The following is an 18,069-nucleotide window of genomic DNA, read 5'->3' as shown; positions in this document are numbered from 1 at the left end:
CTGTGTTCACAGAATCTAAAATGGTTAGTGTTGCTGGATTAGAATGTATCAAAAGATCACAGTGATGGGAAAAATTCAATCAGGAACTCTTAATGTATATCAGAAAAATTACTAGTTCATTTGTTGCTATGGAGAAAATGATGTTTTCAATTCCTGTCCCATTAAGGGAATTCTTGGATTTAGTAAAATTCAAAACATGTCAGCATGCCAGTAGTACTAATGCTGTAGGATGCAATGTTTTAAAGAAACTCATACTGAATTTTGAAAATCCTTTGTATTTTATTTAATGTAAAAAAAAAAAAAAAAACAAGGAATTTCATATTAGGGCAATAATATCTGTTCACGTGTATAAGTTATTTGGGATGAGATCCCAGGGAACTGCAGAGTTTGTTTAAAGCCATGAAAAAGTAGAATTAAAATGTCATGAAGAAGAATACTAAGTTAATTTTGATTGCCAATGAGTGAGTAATTTCTTAAAATCTAGATTATTTTGAAGGTTATTGGCCTTTCCCTCCCAGGTGTCTAGAGGTGCTGAAATGTAACATATTCAAAACTAGGACAGATTCCCATTCATACAGGATGATGTCAGTATGACTCTCCTCTCACACAGAAGGATGGCTTTGAAAGTCTCTTGCCCTCTCTTTACCCTGATGATTCTGTAATTACGATCCAAATGACCCTTCAAAAATTGTAAGTGCACCACTGTATTGGGTATGTGGTACCCAGTTACTGCTTAATTGGAGAATCTGCCTGTAATGAATAAACACTTTTTAAATGAATTACTAAGGTCATCAACTCTCATTTTCTCCTAATACATATTTATTTTTTTATAAATTTATTTATTTATTTTTGGCTGCATTGGGTTTTCATTGCTGTGTGTGGGCTTTTTCTACTTGTGGTGAGTGCGGCTACTCTTCGTTGTGGTGTGTGGGCTTTTCATTGCAGTGGCCTCTCTTTGTTGGGGAGCATGGGCTCTAGGTGCTCAGGCTTCAATAATTGCGGCTTGTGGGCTCTAGAGCGCAGGCTCAGTAGTTGTGGTGCACGGGCTCAGTTGCTCTGTGGCATGCAGGATCTTCCTGGACCAGGGCTTGAACCCGTGTCCCCTGCATTGGTAGGTGGATTCTTAACCACTGTGCCACCAGGGAAGTCCCTCCTAATACATATTTAAATAAGTAATATTTATAATTGAGAATTTAATATTGAAAAGACTAACACATGATAAGTATCCAATAAATGTTTGTATTATTATTATCACTAATATACATTTATACTGAATCTAGACCCTTTTATATTCTTAGTAATCCATTTGAATTAGTTTCTTATAAACTTTTTAAATGTATCAATATTTATATTGTAGTTATAATTAAAATGTAATGATCCATAAAAGACATATAAATTAGATCATCTCAATAGATGCAAAAAAAAAAAAGTGTTTGACAAAATACAGCATCATTTTATGACAAAAACCCTCAGCAAGTTTGGTATGGAAGGAACATACAATACTTCAGTATAATTAAAGCCACATATAACAAACCCATGTCATACTCAATGGCTCAATAGTGAAAAGTTGAAAGCTGTTCCTCTAAGATCAGGAATAAGGCAAGGGTGCCCACTCTCACCAGTCTTATTCAACATAGTACTGGAAATCTGAGCTAGAGAAATCAGGCAAGATAAAGAAATAAAAGACATCCAAACTGGAAAGGAAGAACTAAAATTGTTTTTACAGATGAAATGACCTTATATATAGAAAAGATTAAAGACTCCACCAAAAAACTGTTAGAACTAATCAATGAGCTTAGTAAAGTTGCAGGATATAAAATCAACATACAGCAGTCATTGTGTTCTATACACTAGCAAATAAATACATGAAAAATAAAGAAAGCAAGCAATCCCCTTCACAATAACATCAAAAAGAATAAAATACTTAGGAGTAAATTTAACCAAGGAAGTGAAAGATGTGTAAACTGAAAACTATAAGACTTTGATGAAAGTAATTGAAAAATAAACAAATAGAAATATATTTTATGTTCATGGATTGGAAGAGTTAATATTGTTAAAATGTCCAGACTACCCAGAGCCACCTATAAATTCAATAAATCCCTATCAAAATTCCCATGACATTTTTCACAGAAGTAGAAAAAAACAATCCTCAAATTTGTATGAAACCTCAAAAGACCTGAAATAGCCAAGGCAATCCAGAAAAAAGAAGAACAAAGCTGGAGGTATCACACTTCCTGATTTCAAACTATATTACCAAGCTATAGTAATCAAAACAGTATGGTACTGGCATAAAAATAGACACATAGACCAATGGAACAGAATCAAGAGCCCAGAAATAAATCCCCACATATATGACCAACTAATATTTTACAAGAGAATCAAGAGTACTCAATGGTGAAAGAATAGTCTGTTCAGTAAATGGTGTTGGAAAAACTGGGTCATCACATGCAGAAAAGTGAAATTGGACTACTATCTTACATCATTCACAAAAATTAACTCAAAGTGGATTAAAGATTTAAAGGTAAGACCAGAAACAGCAGAAGAAAGTCTACTGTTCAAGAAACCAGAAACTCCTAGAAGAAAACATAGGAAAAAAGCTCCTTGACATGGGTCTTGGCAATGATTTTTTTTTAATGTGACACCAAAGCACAAGCAACAAAAGCAAAAATCAATAATTGGGACTACATCAAGTAAAAAGCTTCTGCAAATCAAAAGAAACAATTAACAAAATGAAGAGGCAACCTATAGAATGGAAAAAAATTTGCAAACCATATACCTGATAAGGGGTTAATATCCAAAAGATATAAAATACTCACACAACTCAATAATGACGACAAGACAATCTGATTATAAAAATGAACAGAAGAACTGCACTGACATTTTTCCAAAAAAGACATGCAGATGGCCAACATGTACATGAAAAGATGCCCAATACCACTAATGTTGACTTGAAACAAATAGACTGCCAAATATTTCTCCAGCAAAGACGGGTTTATTCTGTATTCTCGGAGAATTGCAATTCAGTGTCTGTAATCATGGCGAGACACAGAATTGTGATTATAGTTAACAGTACTGTATTATATACTTGAAAGTTGCTAAGAGAGTACTAATCTTAAATGTTTTCATTACAAAAACAAAATAGTAATTATGTGATGAGATGGAAGTGTTAGCCGATATTGTGGTGGTAATCATTTTTTTTAATATATAAATTGATCACACCAACATGTTATACACCTTAACTTACACAAATTCATATGTCAATTATATCTCAATAATAAAAAATATCCATAAATTAAAGACTTGACCCTGTTATAGATAGAAAATAAAAAATTACCTGGGATTAGACATCACAAAAGGCAGGAGACATCGTGTCTATTTTCAATGGTTCTGTTCTTTGTGTGTTTAATAGAAAATTTTTACTTTTATATAAATGCTAGGAGAATTTCAGGCTAAAATTTAAAATAATTTACAAGTTGAGCATGGTTCATTTCTAATAGGCTTAATTTATCACAGTAGCTTTAAATAGGTTAGTCTGTGAATGAAAAAGTCTTACTTGGAAAATAATTATGAAACCTAATAAAGTTGACTTTAAATTGGCCCAGTAGAAAAAAAATAATGGTTACTGTTTCAGAACCCACTACTCTTCTATTACCCTCATGGGGTTTCAACCAATACAGGGGTCTCAGTGTTCTTCAGATAAGCATTTGAGAAGCTCAGTTTTTTTCAGGGGGTGAGTAACATGCAGGGGAGAGAAGGCAGGGGAAAACATGAGGTGGAGGGGAAAAGTGAAATGAAAACTACTATTAAAAGATGAAAAGTAGCCAATTCCAGAAAACGTTTTTATATTTTTATTCCTTAAACAGAGGGAAGCATTTCAGTTTTATTTTTAACTTCTTTAGTCACTTGTCTTCTATCGCCAATTGACTTTTAAAAAGATATGAAAGAACACTTATCCCTTGCGGCCATGAATTAAGGGACTCACTAGAACTACTCCAAGTCTGCAGTTTCATCCAGTACTATCTATCCCTGCCTCTGCTTTATTAAAATCCAAGCAAAAACACAGGAAAGATCTATTTTGGAAGGTGTGAATTAGAGCTGGGTTAGAGGGAGGTCTCACATCCCAAAATGCTTGATGCAATTTTAAATGTTAACATTGTGACACTAGTTTTTTTATTCTATCCCCTCCCCTCTTCAAACTGCCTCATAAATACCATGGCTGTTTGAGCCTTGTGGGAATAGAGGCAGGGATTATTTTTATAGCTACACCCTGTACCAATAAGTATATTTAATAAACATTTCTATAACCAATTTGTTTCAACTTCAGGGTATAGTTTTCTCTACAGTTAGAGAAATTGACCTATCTCTAATGGCCAATTAATCTTAAAATCAGGGTGAGAAAATTAAGGGGATGTGGTGAGCCAGAGGTCCTCCTGGAGAAGAAAAACCACACATTCAAGGCAGGGGTCAAAAATTTCAGATACTTTCAAGGGTCCAGTGGGTAATAGGAATATGTGAAACTACTGCAGTAAAATTGTTAGGAAATGATGTGCTGGCCAACAGGAGACTGCATAGCCAATTCACATGATTAGAAACACCCTGCTGGCTGAACTGAGTGGCTACACTTACTCCACCACAATTCCCATTTGGGATCCTTCTTTTAAAGAGGTCCTATACAAAAGGGATTAAAAGGAATAGGATTTATTTGACTGGCGTAAAGATCCTTGAGTTTTATTTACTTCTTTTTGCTTTTCCTAAATAGATATTAAAAAATAAACAACACTTAGGGAAAAGCCAGGCCAGTGAATAGACAGGAGCAATTAGCAATTTATTTGAAGTTTCCTAAAGATCTCCCTGCTTAAACTCTCTTTCTTACTGGTTTGCCACAGCACCTAGTGGATTCTTAACATCATTAGGCTCAATGCAGCCGCATTGAGGGAGTGGGGCAAGTAGGGTAGGATGTCAGTTTCTCCCAGGAGCTTCAAGAGCACAAACATGACTTTGGCAGATATTTAGCTGTAATGTAGTTGACAGCCTACAGCAAGGTCATGAGAAAGGTGAAAAGGGGTCAGGATTTTGTGGAGCATTTCAAAAGAAATTCAAATCTCCAGCCCGCCATGAACACCAAGAGCATTACAGCGCAGGAGGTATGAGGGCTGGGAATGAAGGAAAGCCAGGTGGCTGGTGGTAGGGAATACATGACATATCAAATAACTAAACTAATGTTATTGAGCATCTATTCTATGTCATATGCTGTGTTTGGTGCTGGGAATATGAAGATCAATAAGCTATGGCTCCATCCAGCAGGTAAGACAGACTTGGAGCTAACTATACAATATTTCATCAACTCTGTGACTCACATTTTTTCATATTTAAAATGCCTTTGAAATTAATGGCATCTCACAATTTTCTTGGCAGTGGGTTTTTACATCCTACTAGAGTGGTAGATAAAATAACTGTGGGTGTTATAACAGAAGAAATACAGTAAATAGATTGTGACATATTACCACCAGGTAGGATGAACAATAGTTAAACTATATTGTGTAGATAATAGTGAACTATTGAAAGCTTTTAAGCAGGGGAATAACATTGAAATCTCTCTATTCATTCTTCCCTTCCTCTTGCTTTCTCTCTTATTCAATAAACATTTATGAAGCACATTCTATAGGCCAAGCTCTCTGTTAGATCCCAGGAATTCAATGGCGAAAAAGAGACATAACCATTAATCAATTGTATCTAATTGACATTTATAGAATAACTCATCCAACGGCAGCAGAATACACATTCTTCTCCAGCTCACATGGAATATTTGACAAGATAGACCACAGTCTGGGCCATAAAACATACCTTACCAAATTTAGAAGAATAAATGTCATACAAAGTAGGCTTCAGAACACAATGGGATTAAACTAGAAATTAAAAACAGAAAGATAGCTGAAAATCCCCAAATATTTGAAGACCAAATAACCCACTTCCAAATAACATATAAGTCAAAGAAGACGTCTCAAGAGAAACTTAAAAGTATTTTGACCTAAATGAAATGAAAATACAGCCTATGAAAATTTGTGGAATGCAGTGAAAACAGTGCTTAGAAAAAAAAGAGACATAAGTTCTAGCCTCATGGAATTTACAAGCTAGCTGAAGAGACTGAGCAAAGACTAAGGAAATAGAAAACACTTGTGTGTGTGTTTATTGAAGTATAATTGATTTACAAGGTTGTGTTAATTTCTGCTGTACAGCAAAGTGATTCAATTCTACATATATATATCTTCTTTTTAAAACAATATTCTTTTTTTAAGTTAATTTTAATTGGAGCATAGTTGATTTACAATGTTATGTTAGTTTCTGCTGTACGGCAAAGTGAATCAGTTATACATATACATATACCCAGTCTTATTTAGATTCTATTCCCATATAGGTCATTACAGAATATTGAGTAGAGTTCCCTGTGCTATGCAGTAGGTTCTTATTAGAAAAAATGTTCTTTTCCATTATGGTTTATCATAGGATACTGAATATGGTATCCTATAATACTATAGGACCTTGTTGTTTATTCATTGCATATATAATAGCTTATATCTGCTAACCCCAACCTCCCACTCCATTCCTCCCCCAACCCCCTCCCCCTTGGCAACCACAAGTCTGTTCTCTATGTCTGTGAGTCTGTTTCTGTTTTGTAGATAGTTTCATTTGTGTCATATTTTAGATTCCACAAATAAATGATATCATATGGTAATTGTTTTTCTCTTTCTGACTTACTTCACTTAGTATGATAATCTATAGTTGCATCTATATTGCTGCAAATGGCATTATTTTGTTCTTCTTTATGGCTGATTAGTATTCCATTGTATACATGTCCACATCTTCCTTATTGATTCATCTGTCAGTGGACATTTAGGTTGTTTCCATGTCTTGGCTATTGTGAGTAGTGCTGCTATGAACATAAGGGTGCATGTACCTATTTTGGATTAGAGTTTTGTCTGGATATATGCCCAGGAGTGGGATTGCTGGATCATATGGTAATTCTTTTTTTAAAAATATTTATTTATTTGGCTGCGCCGGGTCTTAGCTGTGGCACACAGGATCTTCGCTGCCAGTGTGGGATCTTCATTGCAGCATGCGGGATCTTTTTTTAGTTGCAGCATGTGGAATCTTTAGTTGTGGCATGTGAACCCTTTGTTGCGGCATGTGGGATCCAGTTCCCTGACCAGGGATCAAACCCAGGATCCCAGCATTGGGAGCACAGAGTCCTAGCCACTGGACCACCAGGGAAGTCCCTGAATCATATGGTAATTTTATTTTTAGTTTTCTGAAGAGCCTCCATACTGTTTTCCATAGTGGCTGTACCAACTTACATTCCCACAAACAGTGTAGGAGGGTTCCCTTTGCTCCCCATCTTTTCCAGCATTTGTTATTTGTAGAGTTTTTAAGGATGGCCATTCTGACCACTGTGGGGTGGTATCTCATTTTAGTTTTGATTTGCATTTCTCTAATAATTAGTGATATTGAGCATCTTTTCATGTACCTATTGGCCATTTGCATTTCTTCTTTGGAGAAATGTCTATTTTAGTCTTCTCATTTTTCGATTGCATTGTTTGTTTATTTGTTGTTGAGTTATATGAGCTGTTTGTATATTTTGGAAATAAAGCCCTTGTCATTTGCATCATTTGCAAATATTTTCTCCCATTCTGTAGGTTGTTTTTTCATTTTGTTTATGGTTTCTTTTGCTGTGCAAAAGTTTGTAACTTTGATTATGTCCCATTTGTTTATTTTTGTTTTTATTTCTATTGCCTTGGGAGACTGACATAAGAAAACATTGGTACGATTTATGTCAGAAAATGTTCTGCCTATGATCTCTTCTAGGAGTTTTATGGTGTTATGTCTTATGTTTATGTCTTTAAGCCATTTTGAGTTTATTTTTGTGTATGGTGAGATGTTGTATTCTAACTTCATTGATTTACATGTGGTTGTCCAACTTTCCCAACACCACTTGCTGAAGGGACTGTCTTTTTCCCGTTGCATATTCTTGCCTCCTTTGTCAAAGATTAATTTACCATAGGTATGTGGGTTTATTTCTGGGCTGTCTATTCTGTTCCATTGATCCATATGTCTGTTTTATATGCCAACACCACACTGTGTTTATGACTGTAGCTTTGTAGTATTGTCTGAAGTCTGGGAGGTTTATGCCTCCTGCTTTGTTCTTTCTGCTCAGGATTGCTTTGACAATTCTGCGTCTTTTATGGTTCCACATAAATTTTAGAATTATTTGTTCTAGTTCTGTGAAAAATGTCTTGGGTAATTTGATAGCAATAGCATAAAATCTGTAGATTGCTTTGGGTAGTATGGCCATTTTAACTATTAATTTTTCCAATCCAAGAGCATGGGATAGCTTTCCATTTCTTTGAATCATCTTTAATTTCCTTTATTAATATTTTATAGTTCTCAGCATATAAGTCTTTCACCTCCTTGGTCAGGTTTATTCCTAAGTATTTTATTTTTGGTGGTGTAATTTTAAAAGATATTGTTTTCTTACATTCCCTTTCTGATATTTCATTGTTATTGTAAAGAAATGCAACCGATTTCTGTATGTTAACCTCGTATCCTGCTACCTTGCTGAATTTGTTTATCAGTTCCAGTAGTTTTTGTGTGGAGTCTTGAGAGTTTTCTATATATAGTATCTTGCCATCTGCATAGAATGACAATTTTACCTCTCCCTTTCCAATTTGGATACCTTTTATTTCCTTTTCTTGTCTGATTGCTATGGCTAGGACTTCCAATACTGTTTTGAATAGAAGAGGTGAGAGTGGGCATCCTTGTCCAGATTTTAGTGGGAAGGCTTTCAGCTTTGCACCATTAAGTATAATATTGGCTGTGGCTTTGTCATAAATGGCTTTTATTATGTTGAGGTATGTTCCCACTATACCCACTTTGGTGAAAATTTTATCATAAATGGATGTTGAATTTTGTCAAATCCTTCTGCATCTTTGAGATGATCATGTGGTTTTTATCTTTTCTTTTGTTGATGTGTTGTATCACATTGATTGATTTGCATATGTTGAACCGTCCTCATGAACTTGGGATGAATCCAACTTGGTAGTGGTGTATGATCTTTCTTATGTGTTGTTGGATTCAGTTTGCTAATATTTTATTGAGAATTTTTGCATCTATATTCATCAAAGATATTGGCCTATAATTTTCTCTTTTTGGTGGTGTCTTTGTCTGGTTTTGGTATTAGGATGATGGTGGCTTCATAGAATGTCTTTGGGAATGTTGTCTCCTCTTCAAATTTTTGGAAGGGTTTGAGAAGGATTGGTATAAGTTCTTCTTTGTATATCTGGTAAAATTCACCTGTAAAGCTATCTGGTCCTGGACTTTTGTTTTTAGGGAGTTTTTAAATTACAGATTCTATTTTACCTCTAGTGATGACTCTGTTCAAATTATCCATTTCTTCTTGATTCAATTTTGGTGTCTGTATGTTTCTAGAAACTTGTCCATTTCTTCTAGGTTGTTGAATGAATTTGTTGGCATATAATTGTTCATAGTATTCCCTTATGGTTTTTTGTATTTCTGCAGTATCAGTTTTTATGTCTCCTTTTTCATTTCTTATTTTATTTATTTGGGGTCTCTCTCTTTTCTCCTTGGTGAGCCTGGCCAGAGGTCTGTCAGTCTTGTTTACCCTTTCAAAGAACTGGCTTTTGGTTTTATTGATTTTTTTCTATTTTTTAAAAATTTCTATTTTATTTATTCCCTCTCTGACCTTTATTATTTCCTTCCTTCTGCTGACTCTAGGTTTTGTTTGTTCTTCATTTTCTAATTCTTTTAAGTGGTAGGCTAGGTTGTTTATTTGAGATTTTTTTTGTTTTTTGATGAAGGCCTGCATCACTGTGAACATCCCTCTAAGAACTGCTTTTGCTGCATCCCATAGATTTTGTATGGTTTTGTTTTCATTGTCATTTGTCTCAAGGTATGTTTTAATTTCCTCTTCGATTTCATCATTTACCCATTGGTTTTTTCATAGCATGTTGTTTAGTCTCCATGTAATCATTTTTTTCTCATTTCTTTTTCTGTGGTTTATTTCTAGTTTCATGCCGTTGTGGTCAGAAAAGATGCTTGAGATAATTTCTATACTCTTAAATTTGTTGAGGCTTGTTTTGTGCCCTAGCATATGGTCAGTCCTAAAGAATGTTCCATGTGCAAGAATGTTCCATGTGAAAAGAATGTATCTTCTGGTTGTTGTTTTTTATTGGATGTAATGTACTGAAAATATCAATTGAGTCTAACTGTTCTATTGTATCATTTAGGATCTCTGTTGCCTTATTGATTTTCTGTCTAGAAGATCTATCCATTGATGTGAATGGAATGTTAAAGTCTCCTATTATTATTGTATTCCTGTCAATTTCTTGCTTTGTATTTGTTTTATGTATTTAGGTGCTCCTATATTAGGTGCATATATGTTGGTGAGTGTAAAATCCTCTTCCTGTACTGATCCTTTTATTACTATATAGTGTCCTTCTTTTATCTTTCTTTATAGCCTTTGTTTTAAAGTCTATTTTGTCTGATATGAGTATTGCAACCCCTGCTTTCTTGGCATTTCCATTTGCATGAAATATCTTTTTCTATCCCCTCACTTTCAATCTATATGTGTCTTTGCCCTAAAGTGGGTCTCTTGTAGGCAGCATATTGTAGGCTCTTGGGGTTTTTTTATTCAGTCTTCCACTCTGTGTCTTTTCATTGGAGCATTTAGTCTGTTGACATTTAAGGTAATTATTGATAGATATGTATTTATTGCCATTTTGAGCCTTGTTTTCCCATTGATTTTACATTTCTTCTTTGTCCCTTTTTTTTTTCATTTTTCCTTTTGTGGTTTGATGGTTTTCTTTTGTATTACATTTATGATCTCTTCTTTTTGGTTTTTCTGAATCTATTGTATGTTCTTGATTTGTGGCTATCCTGTTTTTCAAGTATGTTAACCCCATCCTATACCTACTTGCCTTAGACTGGTAGTCATATAGGCTCAAACACATTCTAGGAAATGAAAAAATATATACATTTTCTTACTCTCCTCCCCCACATTTTATGATTTTTGATGTCCTCTTTTACATCTTCATGTTCATCCTTTTGCTATTCATTGTGGTTATCATCACTTTCACAGACATTTCTTTAAAATCTGTGTACTGGCTTACTTAGGTGATTTGCTTTCCAAGCTTTCCCAATGGAGCTATAGGTTCTCCTCCCTTTCTGGTCTCACAGTAGATTTTCTTTGGCTCTTCCCCATTGCCAGTGAAATCTCTGGGGCTTTCCAGAGTACACAGCTGACAATTGTTTGCAGAGTGAAGATAGGTGATTGTGCGGCAGCAGGTGTAAATGAGTCTTTTAAAACATGAAGTTGTTGGGGGGATGGAGGAGGGATGGATTGGGAGTTTGGGATTAATAGATGCAAACTATTATATATAGAATGGATAAACAACAATGTCCTACTGTATAGCACAGGGAACTATTTTTAATAGCCTGTGATAAGCCATAATGGAAAAGGATATGAAAAAGAATAACTGAATCACTTTGCTGTACAGCAGAAATTAACACAACAGTGTAAATCAACTATACTTCAATAAAATTAAAAAAAAAGACATGAAGTTGAGGCTGCTTACCTAAAACTGAGTGACATTATCAAAATTACTTAAATCAAGTTGGTTGATTAAAAATGTAGTTCAGGTTTAGGCTTCAGTGGAATTTAGGTCAACCTCAAACAATGTATGGGAAGCAAAGCCAAAAAAAAAAAATCTCATTTTTCCCCTTGGACCCAAAGGACACTACTTTCCTTCAAGTGACTATTGAAATAGTACGTTATAAAATTGAGACTGTGATTTGTTATGACTCTTAAAATTGCATGCAACTGATACCCAACTCAGTCAAACAATCTCAATCCGAAAGGGAAGAATTATTGGAAGGATGCTGGATGGCTCACAGAACTGAGGAAATAACTGCAGAAAGGAGGCCACTCCAAGCCAAAAGGGTGAAATCAGAAAATGTGTATAACAAAGGAATCTCTTAAGTTGTGCCTCTCATTTCTTTTTTCCTCTTTGGTGTTAGTTTCATTTCCTTAGGCATTGCCCCACAGTGGGAACTTGACCATTAACACTAATTCTTACAGTACTGAAACCACAAAGAAAAAGAAAAAAAGAGGCTTCCCTGTCAGCTTCAGCCAGAATAATCCTGGGCAAGGCCTCTGATTGCCCTGGCTTCTGTCACGTGCCAGTCCTTGGACCAATCACTGTACCACAGAGAATGTGGATGCTCTGTTCATCCCAGACTGAGATTGAGCCATGTGCCTATGGATTTCCCAGAGGGAGGGGAAGAAAAAAAGAGTCCCTAGAGACATTTCAAAGATACCACATCATAACCTGATGCTTGACAGTATGCTTATGTCACAAAAGTATTCATCCCACTCTCAAGTGCCCCAAGCCTCTCATAATCTAAATCTACCATTGACTTCCCAATTATTTTTGTCCAGAGGAACATTAAAAATTACCTGAGGTTTCCTCATACCTGTTTTATTTCTTTTTCATTTGTTCAGCCTCAGCACAGTTTAACATTTGTGGTAGATATTGTATCTGGTTCACTCAGTACGTTATCCAGTGTTCCTAGGTTCTGGAGGTGCATTAGGCTCCACCAAGCAGAAGTGCTGGTGGGAGACTCGAATTTGGAACTGAGATAAGTGGGGAGAGAGGCAAAGCTTGAGTTATTCATTTGGCTGGGACAGATTGTAGCATTCCTGACATGGTTCTGGAGCCAGCAGCTGTGGTAGCCACTGCCCAGTTTAGCAGATGACTTCTAGGTCATGGCAAGAGAAGCAGCTTCATTGGTGGCCAAGTTCTACATGGTGGCTTTGGGATTTGTTCCTGGAAGCTCCCTCTAGTATGGGTTTTTTAAGCCATCCCAATGATTATGTAATAGCCTGCAATAAATGCTTTTCTGGTTAAATAGCTTGAATGGATTTTGTTCTCTGTGACTGAATCCTGACTGATACATTTTTAGATTTAAAAATGTCACTGGTGTTTTCGGTAATTTTATTTTTCTTTTCCATCTTTGTAATTACATGGATACAAAACGTGAAGTGAGGTTGGCATCATTGTTGCTTTCGATGAACAGGTCAATTGGAAGGTGATCACCATTCCTAACTGATGTGTGGTTAGATTCCTAGGAACACATGTTATTATTCAATAAGCCTGTGCTGGAGAACTTCCAATTGCCCCTCCAGGTCACTCACCACCCTTCTCACGCCACCCTATGCCCTGGGCTTGACAAGTGGCAATGGGGCTCCCTTGCCCTCTGGCTTTGCGAATGAGGAGATCTGGTTTATGCTGGTCATCTGTCCCTCCATGCCCCTCCTCACCATTAGGTAAACATTCACTTTATATTTCAAAAGTGTCCTTGTTGATATAGTCCTCCTATCTGTGGACCATCTTTCTCCCTAGAGTTTGTACTCTAAAAACAATTAACATTTATTAATTCCTCACCATACAGCTTCTTTTGAAAACTGAGGATTCAGAGATCAAAACCCACAAATAGAATGGCCTCTCTGTTCCGTTCCCTGCACTAAGTACCTATACTTTGATCTCCAAACTTGCAATTTTCCTGTTCTTAATTGGTTTAGAAGAAGAGTCTGATGAAATAATCTAGACAGTTGTCAACGACCATAGCTGACTCCAGACTCCGTCCACCTCTCTTTCCTCCTCTATCTGCATCGTTTTTAGTAGTTCCTTTTAGGTTCCAGAAGTCAAACATCTGTTGCTGCCTACTTTTGAGGGCTGGCCCTCAGGAGTTCACTAATCCTCCTACTTTTCTGGCTAAGGTATGGAGAATCCCCTTTGCCCTCAGTACAGCATTGTAGAACCAAACAAAAAAAAATTTTTTTCTCTAAGAAAGCTTATACTTGCCTTTGAATTCTATGGTATATATCAGTCAAGATCTATAGAATCAGGACTTCCTTCATGGTGCAGTGGTTAAGTATCTGCCTGCCAATGCAGGGGACATGGGTTTGAGCCCTGGTCTTGGAAGATTCCACATGCCACGGAGCAACTAAGCCCGTGTGCCACAACTACTGAGCCTGCGCTCTAGAGCCTGTGAGCCACAACTACTGAGCCCACGTGCCACAACTACTGAGCCCACATGCCACAACTACTGAAGCCCACGTGCCTAGAGCCCATGCTCCACAGCAAGAGAAGCCACCGCAATGAGAAGCCTGCATGCTGCAAGGAAGAGTAGCCCCCACTTACCACAACTAGAGAAAGCCTGCATGCAACAATGAAGACCCAACGCAGCCAAAAATAAATGAATAAATAAATAAATTTTTTAAAAAGTTTAAAAAAGAAAAAAGATCTATAGAATTAGAATTTCTCATGGTGGAGGTAAGGAATCTTTCTTTGTAAGACAAGTTTCCTAAATTATTCTGGTGCATTCCTTTGCTTCTCTTTACTCACTGCATCAGTTAATAACTGCTGAAAGAAAGATAGGAAGAAGGAAAAAGAAAAGAAAGGAAGGAAGAAACTTCAGTAGTTTGGGTATTTTATTTACTAGTGCACTACAAAGGTTAAGTGAGTAATATAAAATTTTACTATATTATGATTTTGCAGTTTTCATCCTTTAGATGGGGAATTGTTGGACTGCTAGGCTAATACAGATTCTATAAGAGTTTAGCAATCTACCACCAGGACTGGGAAGCCAGAGAGGGCTTTCTCTGTAGCAAAACAATGCTACAAAAACAGAAGAGCCCAGAATTCTCAATAATTTAATTGGAGTTTTGTTTTGACATCTTTGGCTGATCCACCTACTCATTCCTGACCCTTCCACTCCTTGTAGTCTTTCTGGGTTGGGAGTTGGGCAATGGACATGAGGCAAAGATCCTCAGACTTCTGCCCTGAGGTAGATTTGGTTGGCCCTTCTGCTGGAGCTGGTTCATCCTTTGGGTCTCTCTGGAATCTCTGGTATTGGGCTCAGATGACTCGGATCTGCAGTGCTTCTCTGAAGTTGCCCTGGCCTTCTCAGGGCTTGCCCCGGCTCCAGCCCTATGGACCTGTCTTCCTTTGTCTCTCTCACAAAACTCTCTTTGACTTTGGGTTTTTACTGGGCCTATAATATATTCCCTAGCCTGTAAAAGCTCTTTCTACATTTAGTCATCTTCTTTATCAAATCCATTTATTGTTTAAATCAATTTATTGAGCTCTGGACTCTTTATTGGTCATAATCTCAGATGTCATCTTTCTCCTGAGTTTGGAATCAGTTCTTTTGGGAGTCAGAAGATGACTCATTTTCCATAAGTGAAAAATTTCAGCCAGCTATTAATTTCTCATTTCTTATTTGGGAGATATTCACATTTTCAGCCCAATGAAGAATCAAATCTTTCTAGTCTCTAGAGTCAAGGTCCTTCCTTAGTTTCTGACCAATTGTTCCCTCATCAATCATTTTCTTGATCTACATATCCTTCTTGCATCAAGGACATAGGCTAGCACATCCTATGATTATAATAACAGAAATACCTTCAATGTACAGTAACATTAATGCGGTAGATAGATTCTTCCGTTCCCCCCTGTATGTGAGAGAGCATGAGAACTGTTTGCTAGCATGATGCTATGGTTCTTTAGAAAATACAGTTGACAAATGTACCTATGTTTTTAAACCTATTTTTATTATTCATTTTGGCATATGCAAAGAACATGCCCACTCCTGGATAACTCTTTTTTTTTTTTTTTTTTTTTTAGCATTAGCAACGTTTTTGTTTATTTATTTATTTATTTTCGAGGTTAATAACAATGTAGTTTATTATTATTTTAATTTTTCTTTTATATTGGAGTATAGCTGATTACCAATGTTGTGTTACTTTCAGATGTACAGCAAAATGATTCAGTTATACATATATATATATATATATTTTTTTTTTAGTAATTTATTTATTTATTTTTGCTGTGTTGGGTCTTCGTTTCTATGCAAGGGCTTTCTCTCGTTGTGGCAAGCGGGGCCCACTCTTCATTGTGGTGTGCGGGCTTCTGACTATCGCGGCCTCTCGTTGCGGAGCACAGGCTCCAGACGCGCAGGCTCAGTAGTTGTGGCTCACGGGCCTAGCTGCTCTGCAGCATGTGGGATCCTCCCAGACCAGGGCTCGAACCCGTGTCCGCTGCATTAGCAGGCAGATTCTCAACCGCTGCGCCACCAGGGAAGCCCCGACATATATATTTATTCTTTCTCAAATTTTTTTCCCATTTAGTTTATTACAGAATATTGAGCAGAATTCCCTGTGCTGTAAAGTAGGTCCTTGTTGGTTATCTATTTTAAACATAGCAGTGTATACATGGCAATCTCAATCTCCCAATCTATCCCTTTCCCCTCTTTCCCCCTGGTAACCATAAATTTGTTTTCTACGTCTGTGAGTTTGTTTCTGTTTTGTAAATAAGTTCATTTGTATCATTTTTTTTTAGATTCCACATATGAGATAACATATGATATTTGTCCTTTTCTGTCTGACTTACTTTACTTAGTATGATAATCTCCAGGTCCATCCATGTTGCCACAAATGGCATCATTTCATTCTTTTTAATGGCTCAGTAATATTCCATTGTATGTATGTACCACATCTTCTTTATCCATTCCTCTGTCAATGGACATTTAGGTTGCTTCCATGTCTTGGCTATTGTAAACAGTGCTGCAATAAACACTGGGGTACATGTATCCTTTTGAACCATTGTTATCTCTGGATATATGCTCAGGAGTGGGATAGCTAAATCATATGGTAGCTCTATTTTTAGTTTCTTAAGGAACCTCCATAGTGTTCTCAATAGTGGCTGTACCAATTTACATTCCCACCAACAGTGTAGAAGAACAGTTCCCTTTTCTCCACACCCTCTCCAGCATTTATTGTTTGTAGACTTTTTGATGATGGCCAATCTGACTGGTGTGAAGTGATACCTCATGGTAGTTTTGATTGACATTTCTCTAATAATTAGTGATATTGAGCATCTTTTCACGTGCCTATTGGCCATCTGTGTCTTTTTTGGAGAAATGTCTATTTAGGTCTTCTGCCCATTTTTTTTACTGGTTTTTTTTGGGTTTTTTTGATATTGAGCCATACGAGCTGTTTGTAAGTTTTAAAGATTGACCCCTTGTCAGTTGCATCATTTGCAAATACTTTCTCCCATTCTGTGGTTTGTGTTTTCGTTTTGTTTATGGTTCTCTTTGCTGTGCAAAAGCTTTTGAGTTTAATTAGGCCCAATTTGTTTATTTTTGCTTTTATTTCCATTACTCTAGGAGGGGAATTCAAAAAGATATTGCTGGGCTTCCCTGGTGGCGCAGTGGTTGAGAGTCCGCCTGCCGATGCAGGGGACACGGGTTCATGTCCCGGTCCGGGAAGATCCCACATGCCACGGAGCAGCTAGGCCCGTGAGCCATGGCTGCGGAGCCTGCACGTCCGGAGCCTGTGCTCTGCAACGGGAGAGGCCACAACAGTGAGAGGCCTGCGTACCACAAAAAAAAAAAAAAAAAAAGATATTGCTGTGATTTATGTCAAAGAGTGTTCTGCCTATATTTTCCTCTAGAGTTTTATAGTAACCAGCCTTACATTTAGGTCTTTGATCCATTTTGAGTTTATTTTCATGTATGGTGTTAAAGAATGTTCTAATTTCTTTTTCTTTTTCTTTTTTTTTTTGCATGTAGCTGTGCAGTTTTCCCAGCACCACTTATTGAAGAGACTGTCTTTTCTCCATTGCATAGTCTTGCTGTCTTTGTCATAGATTAATGATCACAGGTGCATGGGTTTATCTCTAGGCTTTTTATCCTGTTCCACTGATCTATATTTCTGTTTTTGTGCTGTTTTTGATGACTGTAGCTTTCTAGTAGAATCTGAAGTCAGGGAGCCTGATTCCTCCAGCTCTATTTTTCTTTCTCAAAATTGCTTTGGATATTCAGGGTTTTTTTGTGTCTCCATACAAATTTTAAGATTTTTTTATTCTAGTTCTGTGAAAAATGCCATTGGTAATTTGATAGGGATTGCATTGAATTTATAGATTGCCTTGGGTAGTATGA

This window comes from Pseudorca crassidens, chromosome 3 (genome assembly GCF_039906515.1).
Source record: "Pseudorca crassidens isolate mPseCra1 chromosome 3, mPseCra1.hap1, whole genome shotgun sequence".
In the NCBI taxonomy this organism is placed as follows: Eukaryota; Metazoa; Chordata; class Mammalia; order Artiodactyla; family Delphinidae; genus Pseudorca; species Pseudorca crassidens.
The sequence above is the reverse complement of the archived record's forward strand: the minus strand, read 5'-3'. Positions refer to the sequence as shown.